This window comes from Notothenia rossii (assembly GCF_949606895.1).
Source record: "Notothenia rossii genome assembly, chromosome: 7".
Lineage (NCBI taxonomy): Eukaryota > Metazoa > Chordata > Actinopteri > Perciformes > Nototheniidae > Notothenia > Notothenia rossii.
This window is the reverse complement of record NC_136905.1, coordinates 80,562,184-80,568,183: the sequence shown is the minus strand read 5'-3', so window position 1 is coordinate 80,568,183 and position 6,000 is coordinate 80,562,184. Positions and strand designations below refer to the sequence as shown.

The window sequence follows — 6,000 nt, the reverse complement described above, 5'->3', positions numbered from 1 at the left end:
CAACCACAGTGGACACAAACTCAAATCCTCATCTCCACTCCTGATATAAATATGTTCTTCCATTCAGATGATAGACGGTGTAAATCCAGACAGTGTTCCTCCTGGTTTCGTGTCCCACGTTGCCTTCAGTGTGCTGAGAGCAGAGACATCATTTCCATAGAGAGGAGGCTTTGCATGGTCAGCTGATCCTCCAGTGAACTGAGAAGGTTTATAGTCCTGTGAGTTCAACACTGCAGGACTCACATCTGTCAGTCAGCAGAAAGCACCATGACTCTCATCACCATCCTCATCTGGACGCTGGCCTGCTGCTGTTTCACAGGTTCATTCACTCAGCAACATTTCAAACATCATGTGCTGCCTTTCCTCTCCTTTCTTTCTGCTGAGAAATCAATCATCTGTTTTTGTGTGCAGGATGCAGCGGTCAGGTGACTGTGACTCAGCCTGCAGTCGAGACGTCTGCTCCAGGATCCACCGTCACTCTCACCTGTAAAACCAGCACAGATGTTTACAATTTGGCTCATCTGGAGTTTTTGTCCTGGTATCAACAGAAATCTGGACAGCCTCCAAAGCTCCTGATAAAACTAGTGAGCACACGTGTATCAGGAACAGAACCTCGGTTTAGTGGCAGTGGAACCAGATCTGACTTCTCTATGACCATCACTGGACTGAAGGCTGAAGATGCAGCAGTTTATTACTGTCAGAGTTTCCACAGTGGCCCAGTGTTCACACAGTGATTTGCCGTCGTACAAAAACCTCCCTCAGTCAGACTGCAGAGACTCTGAGCTGTTACAGCAGGAACCACCTGCAGCTGCTGAAGAGGAAGAGACTGACACAGCCCACTGAACTCAGAGCTGACAGGAACCCACCCAGCACTATTCACTTCTTATTCTTAAATATACAGATGTTAATGGATTAATGAGATTAAACCCAGTCCAAAACACATTCTATGTAAAAGCAGCATTATACACAAACCTTATTGTGATCTCTGCTTCCCCGAATTAAAACAACAAACGCTCTTTAGCTTTTCCCCACATGTCTCCACTCGGTGTGCTTCACAGCAGGAGCATCTCTGGCCTCTCTGGAGTTATTATTTAATCATTATTATAAAGATCCTGATTCAAAATGACAAAGATCAATCTAATGAAGTCTTTCAAATGTTAAACTGTGGATAGACGTTTACTTTGAACATGATTTGACCCCTGACCCCCCCTGAGTCCACCAGTGCAAAGCAGAGGCTTTAGGACTAGATGATGAGGCCGGTAGCGGAGGGGAAGAAGCTGTTCAGGGGGAGAGAGGTTCTGGTCCTGATGGAGAGAGGCTCTGATCCTGATGGAGAGAGGCTCTGGTCCTGATGGAGAGAGTTCTGGTCCTGATGGAGAGAGGTTCTGGTCCTGATGGAGAGAGGTTCTGGTCCTGATGGAGAGAGTTCTGGTCCTGATGGAGAGAGGCTCTGGTGCTGATGGAGAGAGTTCTGGTCCTGATGGAGAGAGGCTCTAATCCTGATGGAGAGAGGCTCTGGTCCTGATGGAGAGAGTTCTGGTCCTGATGGAGCCTTCTGCCAGATGGGAAGGTGGAGCAGTTTGTGTCCAGGGTGGTAGGGGTCAAAGTCAAAGCCAACTGTATTGTCAATCTTCCAGTTTGTGTGTACAGACAGAGAGATCGAAATAACATTTCCCAAAATCCCGAATATAAAAGAAATGTATATTAAAATATGTGTTCATATATATATATATATATGCAAATATATTTTATATATATATATACAGAATCAAAGACACATTTTTACATGTGCACACATTAAGACCTAAATAAAAACACAACAATCAATATACAAAATAACAGTCACTTCAATGTTTGAGAATGTACATTAGTGCAACATTGTCCATAGAATGTGCAAAATATTAGTGCATTAGTCGGACTCTATCTCCCCGCCTCAGGGTCCTGGAGGCCTGCAGGTAGAGGAGGGAGGGCAGATTGCTGCCGACCCCCCTCTCTGCAGAGCAGATGATGAGCTGCAGCCCTGCTCCTCGGCTAGCTGCAGCGTACCAGATGGTGATGGAGGAGGTGAGGATGGACTCCATGATGGAGGTGTAGAAGTTCACCATCATTGTCTTAGGCAGGTTGAAGCTCTTCAGCTGCCTCAGGAAGAACATCCTCTGCTGGGCTTTTGTGATTATGGAGCTGATGTTCTGCTCCCACTTGACGTCCTGGGTGATGATGGTGCCCAGGAAGCAGAAAGACTCCACAGCAGAGACTGGGGAGTCCCACAGAGTGATGGGGGCCGGTGGGGCTGATTGAGAGCGTTTAGCTCCAGGTTTTCATTTCATTTCAAACCTTTATTTACCCGGGTGTATCCCCTTGAGATCATTGATCTCTTTTTCAAGGGAGACCTGCTCAAGTAGGTTCCACACGAAACATAGAAACATAAACAGAACATCAAAAAGGACATCTCACAGCATCATTACAGGGATTACAATTTAAAATAACTATCCACATGAACAGGTACCAACAGCTTCCGATTGAGTAGCATCCAACCAAGCTTTAAAAACATTTAGTGGCATCAGATCGCTCAGTTTCCATTTAATTTACAGACTATTCCAAGACAGTGAGCTGAGCATCTAAAAGCCATCTTCCCTAAGACAGTCCTAGCAGTTGGCACATTTAATAAAACCACAGCATGCGATCTCAGGCAGTAGCCACTTACAATTCGCCGTGAGATCAGGGAGCAGATGTAGGATGGAAGTTTCCCTAACATGGCTTTGTATATGAAAATGTACCAGTGACTGAGCCTCCGTAGAGTTAGTGAAGGCAAACCTGCCCTTGCATACAGGGTACAGTGATGGGTTAATGCTTTACAGTTTGTCACAAGTCTCAGAGCACTGTGATACGCAGCATCTAACTTGATCAGGTGGGCAGGTGCATTCATATAGATCAGATCACCATAGTCCAGCGCAGGTAAACAGGTCACAGTGACTAGCCTTTTCCTGGCCTCAAATGAGAAACAGGACTTGTTCCTGTAGAAGAAACCTAGCCTAACCCTCAGTTTTTTAAGAAGGTTATTGACATGAAGTTTAAAAGTGAGACAATCATCAAGCCAGATACCAAGGTATTTATAACAGGTAACCACTTCAAGTTTTATTCCTTGCGTAGTTACAATATCTAAAACAGGCTCTGGTGTCTTTTTAGCTTTTGAAAAGAGCATTACCTTGGTTTTATCAACATTTAAAAGAAGCTTTAGTTCAGAGAGCTGAGTCTGAATAATGTTAATGCTTGCAATTCAACACCAGCCTCCTTAATGGAGGGACCTGCATAATACATCACGCTATCATCCGCATAAAAATGTAAAGTGGCTCCATCTACATTTTCACCTAAACTATTGATGTAGATGGAGAATAAAAGTGGACCTAAAACAGAACTTTGAGGAACACCATTAGTAATGTTTAACCACTCAGAAGACAGCCCATCAAAATGAACACATTGGGACCTTTCAGAGAGGTAGTTCACAAACCACCCCACTGCATGGCTGGATATGCCAATACTGAGTAGCCTCTGCTTCAAGATGCGATCATCGACGGTGTCAAACGCTTTGGACAGGTCAATAAATAGAGCTGCACAACTCAGCTTATTATCTAAAACACTCGCCACATCATTCACCACTTTCATTGTGGCAGTGATGGTGCTATGTTGCTTTATGAAGCCTGACACTGGAGATATCCCAAACATCTGGAAATACTGAATCACTTGCCTGACTCTTAGGCTCTGTGACCGAGAGTTGACCGGTCATAAAACTGAGAATAAGTGCAGCAGCACATTCTTTAAAGGATATAACAGAGTCAGGCTTGGTTATTAACGCCAAGAGGCAATAAGGTTAAATATCTAGGAGTAAAGACAGAAATATTCCCTCACAGACATCATATTGAATCATTTTTGATATTGTAATGTTTTTTATGAGGCGACGAATGAAGCCTCACAAACTCCTTTGTTGTTCCCTCAGGCGGGGTTCAAACCCTGTTTCTTCAGACTCAATCTTTGTCCTTCCCCGCCAGACCAAATGAACCAGAGAGACTAAAAAGGTGACACTGAAGATGCAGAAAGTGTATCTTCTTTAACCTGCAGAGAAATTAAGCATACACATTTCGTCCTAAAACAGATTTACTCAAGACTGGGTTCAAATCCCACCTGGACTGTGTGTTTCCCTTCAGTCAACCCACAGCAGACTGTTTCATAGTAGTTGTTTTTATTGTGAAAATGAACTCAATCATGTTTTTCTGCAACGGGAGCATCCAAGAAACGTCTGACACAATTTGAACTCTGAGTCCAGTGCTGTCAGAGCAGATTCATGAGGAGTAACAGATTGACTACTTGATTATAACAAGAGCTAAAGGTGGAGAACAGATTCAATCTCACATCAATATGAAGTTGTTCTGAACCTGGACAGCCAGCAGAGGGCAGCCTGCTGGGACAATAAAGTATATCTCTTATATTTATGTTATTAAGCACAGAGGCCTTTGGTAAACTGAACAGACAGAAACAGCAGAGAGTTGAGGAACAGAAAGTTTCTACATGTTCTCCATGAGTCCACAGGGAGATGTAGCCTCTACTTCCTCCACCTCCTCTCTCTCTCTGTTTCTCAAGGACAGGTGTCTGTGTGACGTGTGAAATGTCATTTGCATGATTGTAATGCTTCACTGCTCCTCACAGCTTTAAGGTCTTGTGTCACGTAGAGTCTGAACCGTGTTCCTGCACTCATCCTGAAAACTGGAGATCATGTTGTCAGTAACTCTGCTTGTCATGTTGGGCTTTCTGTGTCAGGGTGAGAGACTTTGAAAATGTATCATCTGAAATGATAGGAGTAATGTATGTGTGGTTCAATGTTTGTCTTTTCTTTTCATGTTTGCATCCAATGTGCTTTGTCTTTAACTCTTTCTGTTATCATTTAAACTGCTGCTCCATGTTGTTGGTTATCTAACATTTCACTTCTCATTTCAGAGTCTTCTGCCAACAAGTTCCTGACTCAGACTGACACATCCAAGACTGTTAGTCCTGGAGGGACTGTGACCATCAGCGCTACAGGGAGCTCAGATATTGAAGATGATCTCAGTTGGTATCTTCAGAAACCTGGACAGGCTCCTAAACTTCTTATATACAAAGCATCAACTCTGTTCTCTGGAACTGAGCCTAGATTCAGTGGTACTCAATCTGGTACTCAGTACACTTTAACCATCAGTAACGTTAAGGATGTTGATGCAGGAGATTACTATTGTCTGGGCTACCATGGTAATTACGTGTTCACACAGTTATTTAGAGCCGTACAAAAACCTCCTTCAGTCTGAAGTGAAGCGTCCTGCTGCAGCTGCAGAGGTGAAGAGACTGAGAGGAGGAGAAATGGTCCAGTGAACACAAGAGTCATCAAGCAGAACCACCATGAATCCAGATAAAGCTGAAACACACTCACAGACACTCTTCAACACCCTGTTTAAACTATATTAATGTCACCCTGAACACTGAGCTGACAGGAACTTCACCAAACACTAACTCCATATTCACACTATGTTGAACAAATAAATACTTAAAAATCTAAACATCTACTCTCAGCTCAGATTAAAGGCTGATCTTATTTATGAGCCATAAACGTTCTGCCTCACTAAAAATCAAGTTCACATCAGGATCAAATTCTTAATCACGATAAAACAGTGAAGTAACTTTCCTTCACCACCACGTCAATTTCATTACCAATTAAAAGATAAATATCCAAAGCTTTATCTTGTTCTGCTGATAGAAGTGCAGAATGTTATAAAACCTTTTAATGTCTCACTACTTTAAATAAAACACCAAACACTTCATCATGTTATTTATCAGAGAAAGCTTTATTAGGAACATCCTGAATCATCAACATGACAGTTACTAAGCACACTCTCATCTCTGCTGAGCTTCACACATCACTCTCTAAGTTGTTGCTGTCCAACACTTTACAGCAGTGTTGTTCTCGGCCACACAAAG

General features: G+C 43.0%; 1 gene segment (V, D, J or C); it reads left to right on the top strand.

The window, feature by feature from the left end:
* The first annotated feature begins 267 nt into the window (after positions 1-267).
* LOC307046489 (Ig kappa chain V region K-25-like) lies at positions 268-734 on the top strand. The segment is given in 2 exons: positions 268-319; positions 412-734.
* Positions 735-6,000: the final 5,266 nt, after the last annotated feature.